This window comes from Haemaphysalis longicornis, unplaced genomic scaffold, assembly GCF_048455015.1.
Source record: "Haemaphysalis longicornis isolate Haplotype H1 unplaced genomic scaffold, Haemaphysalis longicornis Haplotype H1 scaffold_8, whole genome shotgun sequence".
In the NCBI taxonomy this organism is placed as follows: domain Eukaryota; kingdom Metazoa; phylum Arthropoda; class Arachnida; order Ixodida; family Ixodidae; genus Haemaphysalis; species Haemaphysalis longicornis.
In genome coordinates, this window is record NW_027526445.1 from 178,026,062 (window position 1) to 178,043,775 (window position 17,714).

The 17,714-nt window shown below is 48.3% G+C and overlaps 1 non-coding gene across 1 annotated transcript; it reads right to left on the reverse strand.

Annotated features, from left to right (window-relative positions):
- Positions 1-16,786: 16,786 nt before the first annotated feature.
- Positions 16,787-16,885, reverse strand: LOC144150358 (U6 spliceosomal RNA). The gene has a single exon (XR_013318512.1). It is a non-coding gene; the product is annotated as a U6 spliceosomal RNA (small nuclear RNA).
- Positions 16,886-17,714: the final 829 nt, after the last annotated feature.

A 17,714-nucleotide genomic window follows, 5' to 3' on the forward strand; every position in this document is an offset into this window, starting at 1 on the left:
ATTGGCGTCCGCGACAGGACCTCTCAATAACATCTCGAGAGTTAACGAGACCATCACACGAGATTTTCGGAAATGGATGGCATCACGGTTCTCCAGGAGCTTATCGCCGCTGGCAAACAGCTAGGCTTGACGGATGCTGGGCTTCGCGCATGGGTGGAGGAGGAGCGCTCAAAGCTTGATGCCCAGTGAAAGGTTAAAAGGGCAGCACTTAAGGCAGAACAAGAATGGCAGCTTGCTGAGCTTGCAGCTCAGCGGGAAGAACTGCTGCGGCAGATAAGAGTTGTCGAGGCACGTACAGTGAAAACAAGTAGGCGAGTAGATGCCATTGATAATGTCGTAGAAGCTACTGAAAACTCACCTGTGCCACTAGACTCTGAATCTAAAAGGGCTTTACCCAAGTTGAGTCTTGAGGATGAATCCTTGCCTCTTGTACACCCTGTTATTTGTGAGCGATGTACCCCGCTAGCAAACGAGGACACGCTCCGACCGGAAGTCTTCGTGAAAAGTGCTGTAGCTGAGGGTGCAGCCAACAATCAAGTTAATTTGCCTCCTCCCGCCGTCGCCGAATCACTAACTGGATCCAATGACCATAAATGGTATCTTTGGTTCGAATGGCTCTCGTTAAACCTCGAAAGCGTAAAACCCGAAAAAGGAAACCGCTTCCTTCTGTAAAAACCAAAGGAGAGCACCTAATGTTTTTAAGAGGGCCCCAATAGAGGCAATTTCTAAAAGAAGGAAACTGGTCGAGGACTTTCTTTCTCTCCTTGTTAGGAGTCCAAAGCGTCTAAAACGCAAAACTAAGATCAGAAAAATGCGCGAGGTAAGCTCCGCAAGGACTAACCCTTCGCTGATGCAAAGGCAAGGAAGCTTTACCGCTGAGTCTCAGAAATTTTCCAGCAGTGCAATTAGACGTTCACGATCAGGGGCACAAAGCACGGACGAAAAAGAACTGAAGAAAAATGTCAGCCTCAAAATTTCATTGAAGCTAGTTAACCGAGCAGGAAATACCTGCAAGCACACAGAAAATTGTCGTCGGAACGGTCAGCACGCCATGAATTTTTATGGGCCGCATTGTTGGAAATATAGGCGAAAGAGAAAACTGTGAAACAACCAGCTGAAAAAAAGGTAATATTACTGGAATGAAACGTTCAATTTGACAGCGGAAAGGTTTAAGGTTACACAGTTGGTCAACTGGGTACTTAGGAACCCTGGCAAGTCCAAAAAAATGTTGGTATTTAGAGTCATTGCGGTGGATACGCTATTTTTGGTGGACCAAAGAGTTAAGTTTGCTTAGCTGTATGTGAACTGAAGTTTTTTAGCATTTAGGGATATTACTACCGATCTAGACAAGTACTTTAAAGGAGCCATGAAGGGAAAATACTTCATTTAATTTGAAAGAGATAGGATTCAGTATCTCACTCAGCTTCATTACAGCCACAAAAGATGTTTTTAACGAAAAAAAGCAAGAAGTATTTAAAAACTTTCAAATTTTGTGCCACAGTGACATGCTATGAGCAAGAATGACGTCATACGGGCCATCAATAAAACATAATTTTCAGTGTGTTAACCGCACGTGAGCATTCAAGTGATGCGAGAAAAATGGAACTAGAGGCACCATTACAGACGTTCAGCCATGTGTCGTCGAGACAGGTCAGTTAGGCGGCCGCCAATCGCATAAACAAGGTACCGTGACGTCATAGAAAAGTTTCGGGAAAGTGGCTAGGGGGTCGCGACTGCTTCACACGTTTTCTTTAATATCTCAGTTATTTGTTCGAAGATTGCGATGATATTTGTATCATTGTTATCGGGACTAAGCAGTCTTTCTAATAACCCCAACTTGTATTTTGTCTTCATGGCTTCATTTAGGGACCTTCTTAGGAACTCGGTCTGTTGTGTTCTAGGACTTACTCTCATGGTACCATTTTTTTTCGAAAGTTTGTGTGGCTTCACCCCAAAAACTTCTAAAGCCGGGGGTAGTGTGATGATACCAAGAAAATTTCAAGGACAAACAAGTGGAAGATGAAGGAACCGGGGACAAGAAGGCCAATCCCCGAAATGCGGGTATGCGCCATAGAGAAGAGGAACGTGGAGGAGGATGAGGAAGACGTCGGAACGAGAGAAAGTCCGGCTGGAGCAAAGGGCTGCTCGTCGAACGCGACCTAGCGCTACGAGTGCAAGCACCAAAGTAAAGGCGACCGTGCACAAATTGGCGACCGTGCACAAACATAGCACAATTTGCTATGTTAAGACATTTAATGGCTACAATATGTAAATGTAGCAGTTGAAAATAGAATAAAAGGTAATAAGACGAAACGCGAAGACACCTAACCCTACCCACGCAAACAATAAAACGACAAAAACTAGCCCAATGAGGCTGCAGAAAATATTCTAACAAGAAGACTGACAATCATAAGAACCTCCGAAGATTTCTCACCCACTCATTTATGGGGTAGTTAATTGCTCAATTTTGCCCGCCGCGTTGGCTTAGTGGCTGACGCGTTGTGCAGCTGAGTCCAAGGACGCGGTTTCGTTTCCCGGCCGCGGCGGCCGCTTCCTCATGGAGGCGAAAAGCGAAAACACCCGTGTGTCGAGATTTCGGAGCAAGTTAAAGATCTCCAGGTAGTCAAAATTAATCCTGAGCCCTCCACTACGGCAGCCCTCATCGCCTATGTAGCATCGGCTTGTTACAACTCATATCAATATCAATCGCTCAATTTTAATCCGTAGCATTGTTTGCCGAGTACCCGCAAAGCCAGGACCGTACGACGCTCTGCATTTCCACAAAACTGCCGATATTGCGGAAGTTCCACCTGAATAAGGGTAAGACGTTCAGCGCATATAAAAATAAAGTAAAGGGCGCCCTGTCCGTAAATTGATTCGGCATAACAGGGAAAAGAATTCTTAGCGAATTTTATTGAGGTTGCCATCGGTATTGAGAGCCTCGCACTAAAGAACCGCCGCGGTAAACGTTTCCTACTTTGCCTAATTAAGTGGGCTCTGTAACCTTACCAAACGTTTCCGCATTTTTCATAGTTTCGGTACAAGCAGCGCTGTAAACAATTCTCACGAAAAATCAGAGATGAATCTAAAGCGAAACACACAAAGGCCTAAGGCTGTCTGAAAAGACCTCCTTGAGCAGGTTCGACTGTCTTGTGCACTCTCGTTTTCTCTGAGGGACCATTAGTTGATGTTTAAGCAAGTGGCGAGTTCTTCTGGAGATCAGACAAATTATTGCCCTATTTAATAAAAGTAATGTCGACGTTAAATAAAGATAAAATCAATGGTGCTACTTCCCTTTGCTCCATAAAGAGAAATCTGCCAGACTATGTAAACGGGAGCTAGTTGAATTATGGGTTTTTAAAGCTAACTAAAATGTAGTTTTAACACTGCAGTCCTTGTAAGCAAAATAAAAATGTTTGAAGCCGCATTAATACCTAAATGTAGCATTGCAGAAATTGTAGAGCAGGCTCGAAAAAGTTTTAACTAACCGAAACAAAAGTTTCGCAGTGGTCTGTTGCCTTTTACATCTACTTTACTGTTTGACAGCTCCTAAGGATCAAAGTGTGACTGCATGTTCGGCCATACAGATTTCTCAGAATTGAACGTCACTCTAGAATCAAGAGCACCGCCACTGGCGTACGAGACAGGGCGGTGGAGGTTATCCCCACCGAAACTTTTAACATAGGTGAGCCTACAACCCTCACAAAACACCTACACACACCTGCACAAATTTTGGCTCCTTAACGCACAAGCCTCAAGCCGTCATAATAAAAAAGGACTGTCGGATCGAAGAAGCAGAATCTTCCAGCGTCAGGCGAATGGTCTGTTTTAAATGTTATGTATATTTGCTTTATTGCAGACAGTGTTTATTTTAATATTTTGAGAGGGACAACAAACAAGCAAGGGATCAGAATATAAAAGAATAAGGAGCCCAACCACAGGCAACACTTCCTACTTTTTTATATCTCATGAAAAGGGCCTCGAAAACGATTTGGATGCATTTTTAGCTGCGCGTATAGTCGATCCCTTTTAAGACTTCAACTGTAACTAGCTAGTAAGCAGCGAAGCTGTTCTACGAATAATATTTGCTTTATTCAAGATAGCTTCGTTGAGAGTGTTTGAAGTCCTGGGTTTACACAAATTTGCAGGTTAGCCCAGCACTATAAGTTGTTCTCTCTGAACTGCTCAAACTGAACAAAAACATCCGTACCTCACCAGCGTAGAGCCTTCGTGAAAAGCACCTGCTCAACCACGAAACAAAGTACCGTTGATCCCCCTAAATTGTGTGGATATCACGTGAATTACTGGCGTCATTGAGCACCTAACGGTTTTCCACTGTGCCAGTCACGTAAAAGCGCCCGTCCGGGGATCCATCATCACTATATCTCGCACCGCAGAGAGATGGCGCATTCAATGCACCGCCTTCAGCCTTTCCTGCTCAGACCCGGCTATCTATGTAAGTGCGATGCAAACCCAGGCCTAATCTCGGAAGCTTCTCATCAGAGATGAACAAAGGGTGCCTCGCCCGCTTTCATCCTCTGGAAGAATAACCTTTGTACGCGACGCCCATCAGGCAATGACAAAGCCCTTCGCCAAGTGTTATTGAGTGGGCAGGCTGGCGGGCTTTCTAGGTGAGTTGGGACACAGAGTTCTGATACAGTTGACGCCGGCCCACTCGAGGAACGTGAAGGTGGCCGGCGCCGTTGCTATTTGTCAACTGAGCTATTTTTTGTTGGATATTTGCATAAAGATGAAGAAGGTGGTCAGGAGCGAGGATCTCATTGGCGCAAAGTGTGTATGGACCTACACGCCCACTTCACGGCACAGGTTATCGAGAGGTGGGCGGGTCCGTTTTGCCCCTTCTTTCAACAGAGCATATAATCGACTGTCTCGTCGTTTATTTTTAACCGTGGAAGGGCCACAGAACGCCGGTTTGATTAAGCTGGCGTCGTTACCAATAATCCATCACGATCGATATCACGCACCTTACTCTTCGTAGGAGAGGTTTCACACAACGTTGACAGCGATTTTAGCAACACTAAAGTGCCGAATGAGCTGATGCTCTTATGCTACTTGCACAACTACTTCGTCCATCCGGGAAGTAGTGCGGTAGGCACTGAACATGCAATAAACCCTTCTCAGGACAAGAAACTAATTTCCTTATAAGCGGTGCTGGTTAAAACAAGAGTATCATTTGCCTTCTGTGTGATGGCAGCTAGGACTGCGAAAAAGTTCCAATAAAGCGACAGTTGCAATAAAACGGTTTCGTCAAAAAGAGTGTTTACTGTATATCAAAACGTCCGCAGAGTATGCATGCTTGCTGTGCCTGCTTCTTCAGGGTAATTTATGGTTGCAGGAAAGAGCGCCCACCACTGCCAGACGGCCGTAGTCGGTAGAGTGGAGCAAAGGTAGGGCAAGTTTAAAATGGTGAGAAGGGGACGTTGATTGATTTTTTTTATTGTAGGATTTAACGCGCCGACGCAACGCAGGCGATGAGGCGCGCCGTAGCGGAGGGCTCCGGATTAATTTTGACCACCTGGAGATCTTTAACGTGCGCCGAAATCTCGAACACACGGGCGTTTTTGCTTTTCGCCTCCATCGGAAAAGCGGCCGCCGCGTCCGGGAATCGAACCCGCGACCTCGTGCTCAGCAGCGGAACGCCTTAGCCACTGCGCCACCGCGGCGGGTAAGGGGGACGTTGAATACGACGGTTAGCATGCTTGTACGTAGGCCTCGCAGAAAATCCTCTGACAAGGCTCTGGCGGGCCCATTTAACACATTCAGCATGAATATTTGTGAGAGGGCTTGTACTATCCGCAGTTTCCGTCGGGTCGCCAGCTTGAGGGATTTCACTTTGTACTCACACCACGTGGGTAACACCTCGGTATTCTGGCGTTTTCAGCATTCAAAGTTAAAATTTTATTTGTTGCCTTTTCACCATTGCTCCTCGCGAGTTGTCGATTTGGTATGCTCTCAACAACCCTAACGACATATGATAGAAGCAGCTACATTATACGTACATCCAGGTTGTCCAAACCACTCCCAAAAAACTTGATTTTCAACACTTAAAAGCAACGTTACTAGAATTATTCTAGTAACGTTGCTTAAAAGTAGGCTCTAAGGTTTTTCCTCCCTCTTCCGTGCTCAACCGCGAGCAGAGATCCGTCGAGAGTGTCGAATAAAAGTAGCTCAGTGAGTGAGTGAGCGAGTGTGTGTGTGTGTGGGTGAGTGAGTGAGAGAGATAACTTTGTGTTTTCAAAAATATACTGTCCCTTAGTCCAGAGTCTCCTTAACAGGCCCACTAAATCCAGGGCCTCAGGCTTCGCGATCGCTGCGCCGCCTTTCGCCGCTTCTCCGCGGCGCTCACAGGAGGAGCGTTGCGTGGCTGATAGGGGCTCATGCAGTGTTTCGGTTCTCTTTCACTGTTTTTGCTTTTCCGCGCCCGAAAAAACATGTTATAGGGATCTCTGTAAGCAAATAGTACGTTTAGGGCACTTCAAAAGCAGCTGCATCTTGGTAGAGTGCTCGAACGCCAACAAGAGCTATCCGGGGACGCGGTTCTGCGCGCTTCTAGGCCGCTCTTACGCGCGTCGGTGACGGCAGCAGCCTACAACCGCTGTCCCCTCCGAATACGTCAGGTTCAAGTAAATTCTATTGCCGCCTCGTTTAGACCTCATAGCGGCACATTGAGAGGTTGGTTTCGTTTTCCAGCGGTGACAACGAATGCGGCTTGTTTTCGAATATATACGTCGTAAAAAAATATGTTTCGGGGATGTGATTATCCAATCCCTGACAAAAACTTGTGCCTTTTATGGGAACATAAGCTAAGCGACAACATTAGGTATATTCCAAGTCTGTGGTTCGCTATATATGTGCCCACTCACGCCTTGTAACAAGGACCAAGGAAAGTTAACGAGCACGGAAAAATAAATGGTCTGCAACTCCAGAAGAAACAGAACAGCTCGTACAGGAATGAAAAAACCCAGTGCAGCTTCAATAATGCTAAATACGCGTGTCGAAACTTAAGGAAGCTAGGTCTCACCGGACCAACTAGATGCGAAATGCACTGATATTTCGTAAGATTTGGTGGGAGGGAGATTATCGTTGTGTACAAATGGGGAGCGAAAATCAAGGATTGAAAGTTTTAGCAATCACAAACACAAACTGCGCGTTGACTTTCCTTTTTTTCGACTTCTACGAACAGCCGATCACTCAGCAAACGCATTTTTTGAAGTATAAAGTAAGTTCACAATCGATAGAAGGTGTCATTGCAAGACTGCGGTATCTGATAAAATCCTCTGATTTCAGTTTGTGCTAGATTCTGCAGGCTTCCTGGGTCGTATGACGATGTTTCGAAGAAGCGAGCAGTCGAGGACGCCGATAGTATAAGCCCGTCCCCGTGCTGGTCGCGGAGATATATGTAGCAGATGATCGATTGCGAGCGCTAACTTCGCGACAACGGGATCCAGCATTAAAGGGACCCTGCAACACTTTCGATAAACGCTTTCACTCTTTCCTTCGCGTCCGGAACCACTGCGAAAACTATAGTTATTTCCAGCACGGAGCGGCACTGCGTGATTTGCTCGTCGCACCAAAGATGCCTTCCATTTCTGCTTTGTTTTTGTGGCTTTTTTTTAATTGCTATCCAAAATCGTTCATTGCTGCAACAGAAGTAAAACCGGCCAAGTATACATGGCCCTAGTGACGTAATTCGAGCCGTCGAAGAACGCCAAGACCGGGAAAAATAAAAATCTTTAGAACGAGTTTACAAATAATCTGGTGGGCATAGAGCAGTAATTTTCGGCTGAGGCACTTTGCGACCCCCTAATCTACGTAGTGGATGTGTTGGATGACTACGTTCCGCAAGGTTTAGGATTTCAAAAGGAAAAAAAAGTGTTGCAGGGTCCCTTTAAATTTTTTGTCGTGTGCTGATGCCTGCGTAGAATTTTGCATTATCCATCGCACCTATTTTGCAGAATGTTCGTGAACTTTATGCAAGACTGGCATGTCAAGGGTAGTGATCAAGCACTGAGGTATGAAGCGTAACTGGCGTGGTCAGGTATGAGGGCTCCGCTAGAGTATGTAAGCACACAAAACCGATCTACTATATCGTTGTGTATAGCCGTAGAATGACCATTTGGAGAAACGCGGCTTACGGAGATACTGTTAGTAAATTTCCTTGCAGTGGAATTTCAGTCATCTCCATGCATATGCCGGTTTCGCGACGCTGGCCTGTGAGACACGCTGCTGCTTATACGGAGTGAATGAGCCACACTGAGGTCGCGTCAGAAACATTTAGTCTCGTGAATACACCACATTTGCGAACAGGATGACTGCTCCACATAAATATGTATTTCCAAAGCATACAAACGGGTAATCTAACTCGTGAACATGTCGAAAAAACAACGGCGACAGTGGTGAGCGGGACTATGACTCCCGCGACTACTTTCGAAACGGGCCGCCAGGGGGGTTTCAGTGGCGCTTCTACAGGTAGTGCTCGAGGCGCACGCGGTGCTCATAAGCGACCATTACCAGATTTATTCAAGACGAGCTGCCCGTGTCAGCCAATTGTGGTCCAAGCTGGGTGAGCAGCTAAGTTAGAAGAGATGTTGAGGATGCACATTCCCATTAAATATGCTGTTCATTGGGGTACCAGCCACAGTGTGTATAAGGGAGAAAGATCGGCTGGATTTTAATAAAGGAGCTATGTGTGCACGCTGATGTCATAAGTATGATGTTTTCTGCTTGGGGAAACTATTGCTTGCTGGAGATATTGAGTCGGTGAAAAGGAGAAAGGTATTGTCTGCTACGTTGGAGTCGCTTGAGTACGGGTTTCATTTGATAAGGATACTTGGTACGAGGGATGGTCGGTACGTGAAGTCCAGCCGCACTGCGAGCGGGTTTATCCACATATTTCCAAACATTGCAACAAAATCAGGATTGCGAGCTCCTATCTAATTTTGAAGGTTGATGTATATCAGCTGTCGAGAATATTCTTGAGAATCCCTGAAGGTGAGTGCTGGTAGGATGTCTCAGAAGAGGAGGAGTTGCGGTGGCAATTCTATCGCGAGTTACTGGGAGACGTTCGATGCTGACTACCGTGTTGTTGCCATCGATTGAAGGTTTATCGGTGTTAATCGTGCGTAGAGGGGCTGTTCGGGTGTGCTTTCCGGTCGCCTGCATAAGATGGGGGTCAATAATTGGCACAGGGTTATAAGGCTGCGGATGTACTGTAGTCTAGGATGTCAACAGTTTCACGTTCTTGCGGCGACCAACGAAGGCGTCGAAGTTGATCCCTCTTGTGGACCTTGATAGGCTAGTCCAACGTGCTAAACGCACCTTTTTCAAGGGGGCATCAGGGGTGGAACTTACGGGTATGCCTATGGCTACTTTTGTGGCTTTGAAGATCAGTGCTTCAAGCCGTTCCTTTTGACCCTTTGCAAAATTAATGTAGCTAAAAAGACTGTAAATGACAGGTAATAAGGGCATTCATTCACCGTAATACGTGCGACTGATATTTTGAATCCACAGAAGAAGACAGTCGCTAATGGTAAGTGTTCAAGCAATGTTGAACGTCGAAACGATGATTAAGGTGTAGCTAGGTGTCGTGTAGCCACCCTATAACTGCGTTTTAGACGAGCATGTTGTCGAGTTGAGCATTTGATTTGTGCATTGCCGAGTTCATTGAATTCCATATGTAAAGTAGGCGATTTCTCCCGATTTTTACATCAGTTCCCCATTTGTTTATTGATTTATACTCAAAGGGCTTCATTTGGTGAATTGTTGTTGGGAGAGTAATGCAAACATGGCAGAAACATGGGGAGCTATAGCTACCAACAAAAATTAAAGCCACTTCAACGTTTGTGAAATCTGATCAAACAGCGGACTTGCTGTTGGCGTTTACGTGTGAGCCAGCGCTGGCGTTCTAGCCCTTCTGTGTCCCCTGTTTCCGTAGCGGGCATGGGCGAGCGTTCACCTGCGAGAGCAATAGGACCTTCCTAAACTTCAGCGTCCATGGCGGGAAAGCCCTTCTGAAGGCCGCACTATCTCTTACATTATTCTTTTCTGCTCTTTCTCGTCATCACCGCTGGAGCGCCAGCGGAGATCCTTTACCAGACGGCCGTCTAGGCGGTGGCGCCATCTCTAAGTCCATCGGGGTACGTTCGCCAGACGTTGTTGTTACTACCGCACAACAGCTCCTCTATCAATTATGAAGTGTTCCACAATAACACACATTTTTCCCTTCCTGATTTAAAGTGGCTGCTTTCCGTGCAATGGTTATGTCCGGAAGCTCAGTGCGTGCTGGTACAGTATGTGCGAACAATGAACGTCCGAAAGTAGTGATATTAACATTTGGCAAGCATGCGCCATTAAAATTCGTTTTTCACCACCAAGCTCGTTTTCCTCTCAAACAATTCCGAAACGTTTTCCACAACGGGTTCAGCAAATGAACTGATATTTACAGGAGAAATTATACCTGGCGTGCGTCCTCATTCAGGCTGTAGTTTCTTCCCCCTTACTGGGAATTTCCGCCACCGCTTTTACACAATTACGTTCTTAATGGGCGGCTGTGAGTAGAATATTGAAGGGAGTGCTTTTATTGGTGCAGCACGAGGATAGGACGCCCGTGACCCTGCGTCCTTCGGCAATAGTTTCTCATATGTTTGTGTCACGCGCCATGGAGCAAGAAACGCTGGATGTGCAAAAGACGCAGGAGTCGGTGTTCTGTCCTTGTCGCCTTCCAAGACACAACACAGCGCTAACGCTTCCTTGCGCAGTCCCTCCTTCCTCATCATGATAACCTACATAACACAAAGAAAACACTATCGGCCGAGTTCACACGGCGCTCTTTCATTCTCCCCAACTGGCTTCTCCACCTCTACCCAACACTATACCCCGCAGCATCTCCGGGAGTGTTCACAACCCTCTCTACCCCGTCTGGAGCTGTGGGTGAATCTGATGACCAGCGCTGACCTGGGCGCCGAGCAGCTACTGGTCGCCAAAAAAGAGAGCGCTGAATCTTCATTTGTGCCCCTGCATTTAGGAGCCACAGCCATTTCCTGCGAGATTCCCTACCACTGCTACTTCCTAGAAATACCTCGTGAGCCACCTCCCATACTTATGCCATGTCCAGTTTTCACCGAATGAGACATTCCCAACGACGATGATTTTCACAGCGGAGCTGTTTAGGCCGACACTAATCCGTTCGGTGAAAACAGAAAACTCCGAGCGCGGATGAGTGCGTGCTTTGCGGCTACCGGCCGGCTTCTCCGGGCAAGACCTTCGGGAAGTGGCTTCAGCAAAAAAGAAAAATACAGAGAGCACGTGAGCGCGTGCCTCGCGGCGACTGCCTGGCGTCGCCAAGGCTGGCGCGTGCGCTTACCCCCCATGAGGAACTCCTGCCTTCGTCGTCATAGTTGTGTAGCGACCGGTGAGCCACGGGTCCGTCGCGCCGAAGCCTACCGAGGCGAGGATGCGCTACAAGAAGATTTGCCCTGCGCTGCTGTGCCCACGACGAAGTGGATGACGACGATTGCTCCTGCAAATAACATTGTACATACTTTAATGGTCTTTACTTTGCAGTGCCGTCCAAAACGCCTTTGCACTGATGGGGTCCTGGTGCTCCCTGTCTCCTGGGATCCGCTGTAAGTGTAGGGAGAGGCTAGGTCGACCCCAGCTTGCTGTTTCTCTAGTCTTACTGCAACAGTGCAGGCTGCGGCAATTTTTGTCTAATTTTAAAGTCCCGTCAGTAATTACGGTACTGTCTATGTTTTTTTTTGCGTGTACAATGCCATCCTTGGATATTCATAGCAATCCCATGGTCCTACGCATAGCTCGGCAAAACTGGATGCCACTCACTCACACTCACTCAAGAAATAAAGCACTCAGTCGCACTCACGCTCGCCACTCCGCCCTCACCACTCGCTCTCACTCACACTCACGCTCGCCACTCCGCTCTCACTACTCGCACTCACTCGCGCTCACGCTCTCCACTCGTACCCAGCACTCGCACTCCCTCGCGCTCACACTCGCCCCTCCGCCCTAACCACTCGCACTCACTCGCACTCACGCTTACCACTCGTCGCCACCACTCGCACTCACTCGCGCTCACGCTCACCACTCGCGATTGCGAGTTCCACTCACGGTGAGCCCCACTCACCACTCACGAGTGCGAGTGCTCTCACCCCTCACGAGTGCACGTGCACTCACCAGTCGCAAGTAGTGAGCCCCGCTCGCCACTTGAGCTTCTACTCGTGTAGGCTATTCTTCGCAGGAGCCTCTCGCTGTGGTGGTCCACCACAACGAGCGACTCCTGCGAAGAATAGCTCGAGGGTCGGCGCTCACAGCGGTAAGCACCGCACATCGCGCGAGTGCACCCGCCCCTCACGAGTGGCAAGCGGGGCTCACTACTTGCGAGTGGTGAGTGCACTCGCACTCGTGAGTGGTGAAACCACTCACACTCGTGAGTGGTGAGAGCACTCGCACTCACGAGTGGTGAGTGGGGCTCACCGCGAGTGGAACTCGCACTCACGAGTGGTGAGCGGGGTTCACCGCGAGTGGCATTCGCACTCGCGAGTGGTGAGCGGGGCTCGCCGCGAGTAGTAGTACTCGCACTCACGAGTGGCGAGTGGGGCTTGCCACGAGTGGTGGCTCGCACTCACTCGCACTCGCACTCACCAGCCCACAACGATGGCGAGGCTCACTCACCACTTACTCATGAGTGGTGAGGGGGGGGGGGGGGTGAGTGCACTCGCGAGTGAGTTTGCCGACCTCTTGTCCTACATAAGCAGACGTCGGTCAAACGAAAGCGCTGAAGGATTGCGTTCTGTTGCTTCTTTGTTTTAGAACGTGGCGTACCAGTAAAGGAAGAAAACCTATAGAATCAGTAAATACGAGAGAAATAGTGAAAAAAACTGCCAAAGCTTTGACTAAGTAGCGCCATGCTTGAACCAAAGCGAAGCTGCAGGATTTATGTCTATGTGAACACTGAAGGACACATCACCACGCATTTGTACAAAGTTCAAATTGTTTATTTACATTTTATGTCGTCGCTTTGCACGGTGCCGTTCCGAGTAATGCTACGCAGATTACGCAACGGCGGCCCTGTGGTGGTTTTTCGAATAGTTGTGGTCGGCCCTGTGCATTTTAGTGCCAAATGTGCACTCCCGGATTGCGCTTGGCTCGCGATCACCGGGCGCTTTGTGTCGCGCTATCGAGGAAATTCTGTGGGGCGGCGATCGCGTGTGGTTTCCGTGGACGACGTAGTTCAAAGGATCGGGGGACGGACCAAAAATAGTTCGTCATTAGTTACCTGAAAGGGGGGTAATATTTCAACGGGGAATGAATAGGTGCTTCAATAGCGAATATTATACGAATGCTGATCGACATTGGAAAAACTATGCACAACGCAACAAAACCTAACACGTCTTGGACAGGCCCGTTAAAATTAATGTTTTAAACCTATTTCAAACCCAGGACACTCACCGTGTTCCTGGCGGGTCTATTCGCAAGTAATTACGCTACGTCCGTGTCGAAGTAACTTCAGACCACGGAAGCATTCCAACTTTACTGTGTTTGTAAAGCAAAACGGAGAGACTGGCAGTGTACATTGCGTAAATGATACTTGGCGCAACTTTATCCAACATACGATAACGTGTGGCTTTGCTAACCTTTTGACCAGTCATGGCCGTTCGTAGCTCACACCACGATGAAGAAGTGATTGTTTGTTTTAACAACGACGAATGAAAAGAAATGGAATGGGGATATTACTTAAGCCTCAGGGGGGGAGGAGGGGGTGGTCCAGCTGCATTCAATCCAGTCTGGGGAGCAATATGTGTTTCCTAGTGAGTACATCCAGCCGTCATCTTAGCCCGCAATGGGGGTTGTATCACAGCAGAAATCTTCCTTAAGCACGCAAAACCATTCAAACGGAAATAAGTAACAACCAAAGCAGACTTAAAATGGATGAAACAACGCAATTGTAAAAATAACGTGCGTAAATGCTTACCGCAGCTAGCGTCCAACCTTTTTCTGACCTATATGTAGAGCCGAAACCAACTTAAAGCGGATACAATCCCGTAAATTTAAAAAGAAAAATGTGAACCGAAACTCACCCAAGTGGGGGACAACCCCGGTGTTTAAAAATATTCCGCAAAATCGCCGAAACCCACATAAAAGAGGCGAAACCACAAAACGCACAAGAAGCAGTAGCCGAAACTGACCTCACGGCAAGGAAAGTACCAGAAAGCCTATTTATAATGCATACGGGTGTCATAAATTGATTATATGCGTAAAAAAGTATTATGTTTTGTGTATGACAAACTATCAAAAATGAAAAAAAGAAAGATACAGCGCTAACGACATTGGAACTTGGGTTGGCATGTTTGATACGCAAGAACGGAAGCGCTACAGTACGATACCAAACGACTCAGAGTGATTAAATTGAGTGCCACAAGCATGTGCATATAGCTTCAAAAATGCCCCTAGATGGCGTCACGTGTCACTCGGCTGTGCTGACTAGGAAACACCTATATGTGTCCGGCGGCGGGAGTATAGTTGGGGATAATAGGATCGGGTAGACAATAGTAAATAAACTATAGGTAGGAGAGAGTAGAAAGGTTGCCATTTTGGTTAGTTCCACCGCGCACGGTAGCACAACACAGAGCAAGTCTTAGTGTCCTGCTGCGTCCAGGAGACGAATCTCGACAGGAGCGGTGAAGCGAAGAGGCGTAGCTGTGATGTGGTGACCAGTCCGCGGCAAACAGGCAGGTACTGGCGAGCGGGAGACAAGCTCGACGACCCCACACAGCAGAGCGTCCGTCGCGGAAGCAGTCACCCAGGGTCGCGACGTGCAACCGACGAAGATCGCCAACCATACCGGCAGCGTGCGGTCGAACGCTAACACAGTCCGCACTCGGCGTCATCCGAAACCAAACTCGCGTCCGAGCACGAACGGTGGAGTCCGTGCACGGAGGGTAGAAATCCGAACCAGTCACCGGAACCTGCCGTGGCGCCATCTGATCGCGCAGCGCCTAACCGCGGATACGCGGGACATTCGAACCGCGATGGGCGAGTTCGCTCGCGCAGTAAAGCCATTTCTCTTGGCTGAATTATATCTTGTCGTAAACCTGTTTAAGTCATCACCGTTTGATTTCCGCGGCCGCGCCGCGGTGTAGATCAATGAATAACCCGAGATCGCAAACAACCTGGCCACGTAAGTCGTCTCCAGCGACCACGCAGCTCAGCGGCCAACATTCAGCGAAATAACCAATCCTTGTGCATTCCGTCGATGAAATGTTTATTTTGCTCCAGGCTACACATATTGGGCTTTCATTTATGCAGAGAGAAAGAGATCCATCCCACTGGTCACTATTCCAGTACACTTCAGAAAGGCGTCAGCCTAGTTTTGTGATTCATGGCGTACCCTAGTTATGGTGTACTAGAATGTAGAGGTGTGTCGTCCGGGGATAAAACCAATGGAACGCGAGGGTCCCTTTTGCGATGAAAAATTGTAGGTGGCGCTGGCTGCAACAGGAGTGCCCAGGCGGCGGCCCGCCGCGCCGTGCCGCTTGGTGTGCCTGCTTGCTCAGCGGGTTGGTAGCAGACGACACAAGGACTCGTTTTGACTTTGATTGTTCCGAAGAGTGCTCTTTCCCGTTATTTGAGATGTTTTATGAAACGTGATGCAATAAAATGGAGAAATAAGACTCTTTAGTATTATAAATCAATGAAAATGGTCACAGGCGATGTAACAGACGATACTTGTCGAGCTGACCTGTCACCTCTGCTTATTCTCGTCTGCGGCTGCGCATCTGCGTCGTCGTTCTGGTGCAAGAAACTCAGAGCCGTTTCAGCATCGTTTTATCGTTGGACATTCAACATAGTGTGAAAGAAGTCTCAGGAATGTGATTTGTGCATGCAATGATGGAGAGGCGTCGGGATAAGAGGGACAGCTCTTGCTTTGTGCCGCTCTGCAACAGCGGACTGAGATCATGCAAAGAGAAAAGGTCGCTTTTTCGGGTGCCTGTGGAGCCCTATCACCGTACATTGTGGTCCAGGAATATGCGATTTTTCGAGCCTTGGCTGGCGCCTCGCAGATGTCGTGAAATTCCCCCTTCCTCACCCCCCCCCCCCCCCCCACCCAAGACTAGCAACCAACCGCGGAATGCGCCACAGCTACTACACATGTGAATCCGGCTGCCGCCGTCGTGGTATCCCTGCCATACTCTTGAAACGCGACAACAAAAATGAGGCGTGTGGCAATTTTCGTACCCGCTCTCCGGCGCGCGCCCCGTCTCGCAGCCTGAACTCTCACTCCCTCCCTCCAGTTCTAAGTTTCATCCTCCACCGCTTCCTGCATTTGCATATTATTTTCTCTCCCGGTTCCACTTTTAACTTCTCCTCATCTCTTGCCTACTTTTCTTACAGCACAACCCGCGCTAATCAAGCACTCCGCCAGCACCCGGTCGACGCGTACACTATCGGCGCGCGTTGGCGATCGAGTACGGCGATTTCACGGCACCTCACTTCGTTGCCGGGCTCGCGGACTCACAACGCCCGTAGTCGGGCCGTGAGGTGGTTATCCCTACATTGAAACTCAATCAAAGCAATCTTCCAGGCAAGTCGCTCAAGATAAGTGCATAGTTCGTGAAATGCAAGGAAAATGGTTCAGAAAGCACGACACTGCATTTTAACGGCACCCACCAGAACGCTCGATCAGAGCTCATACAGCGAGCAGCGAGCAACCAGCGACAGCTGCGGCCGCCGCTGCCGCGAGGGGCGCTGCTTACAACAGGAGTTCCTCAGCAGGAATTTTCATCGCAAAAGGGGCCATGGTAATCTTCTCTGTATCGTTCCAATTTTAGTATATGTACTTTGGAAGTACAATGACACGCAAAATCGTGAAGCGTTCCACATTTTTCCAAATTGGCTTTACTTGAAATTCACATTGGAGCATACCTCCCAGTTCATTTATTTCTCTAATTGGCTTTAACCTGTGACCCCCTCATCGGCCCCGAACGACACACCTTACCCTTCTAGTACACTGTACCCTAGTGTGACTTGATAAGATACAGAGTACCATCACTGAGGCACGCAAGTCAGCAATCGCGGCCATTTTGTTGTTTATCAGTGTTTCCAGACTTCCGCTTCTGGGGCCTCACCGCTAACTTTGGCGAGGTCATTTTTAAACAACACTGCCGAAGGCGCAGCAACACGGCATCTTCAGACACACTTCTGCTGCTAAAATGCTGCGAAGCGCCTTATCTTTGATTCACATTCGGAACGACGCCAATCGCACGCGCACCCGAAGAGCAGGGAGGACAAGACTACCATAGTTGACCGACAGAAAACGCATAAACAAGAAAATGGCGGCACCCATTAACTGTCACAGTGTAGACAAGTGTCACGTGATGTGAACTAAGCAATGATCATGGCGGCGGCACGGAACAGTAGGAGAAAAGAGCGCCGATACTCTGTAACCTAATGTAGTGACACTTGCGTACCCAAGGCACGCTTAGGTTACTGCATAGAGCAATCAATCACGAACGAGTGCCAAAGCATTACGCTAATTGTGGGCCGCAGACATTGGGGGTATTTAGTCATGTCGCTAACGGCTTCCTTCCCACCCTGTCGGTCTCATCGTGGCGCCGCTTCGTGTCTGATTCGCGCTTGTTGAGTCGCAGGCTGTGTTTTGTAAACGCATTGTTCTTCCG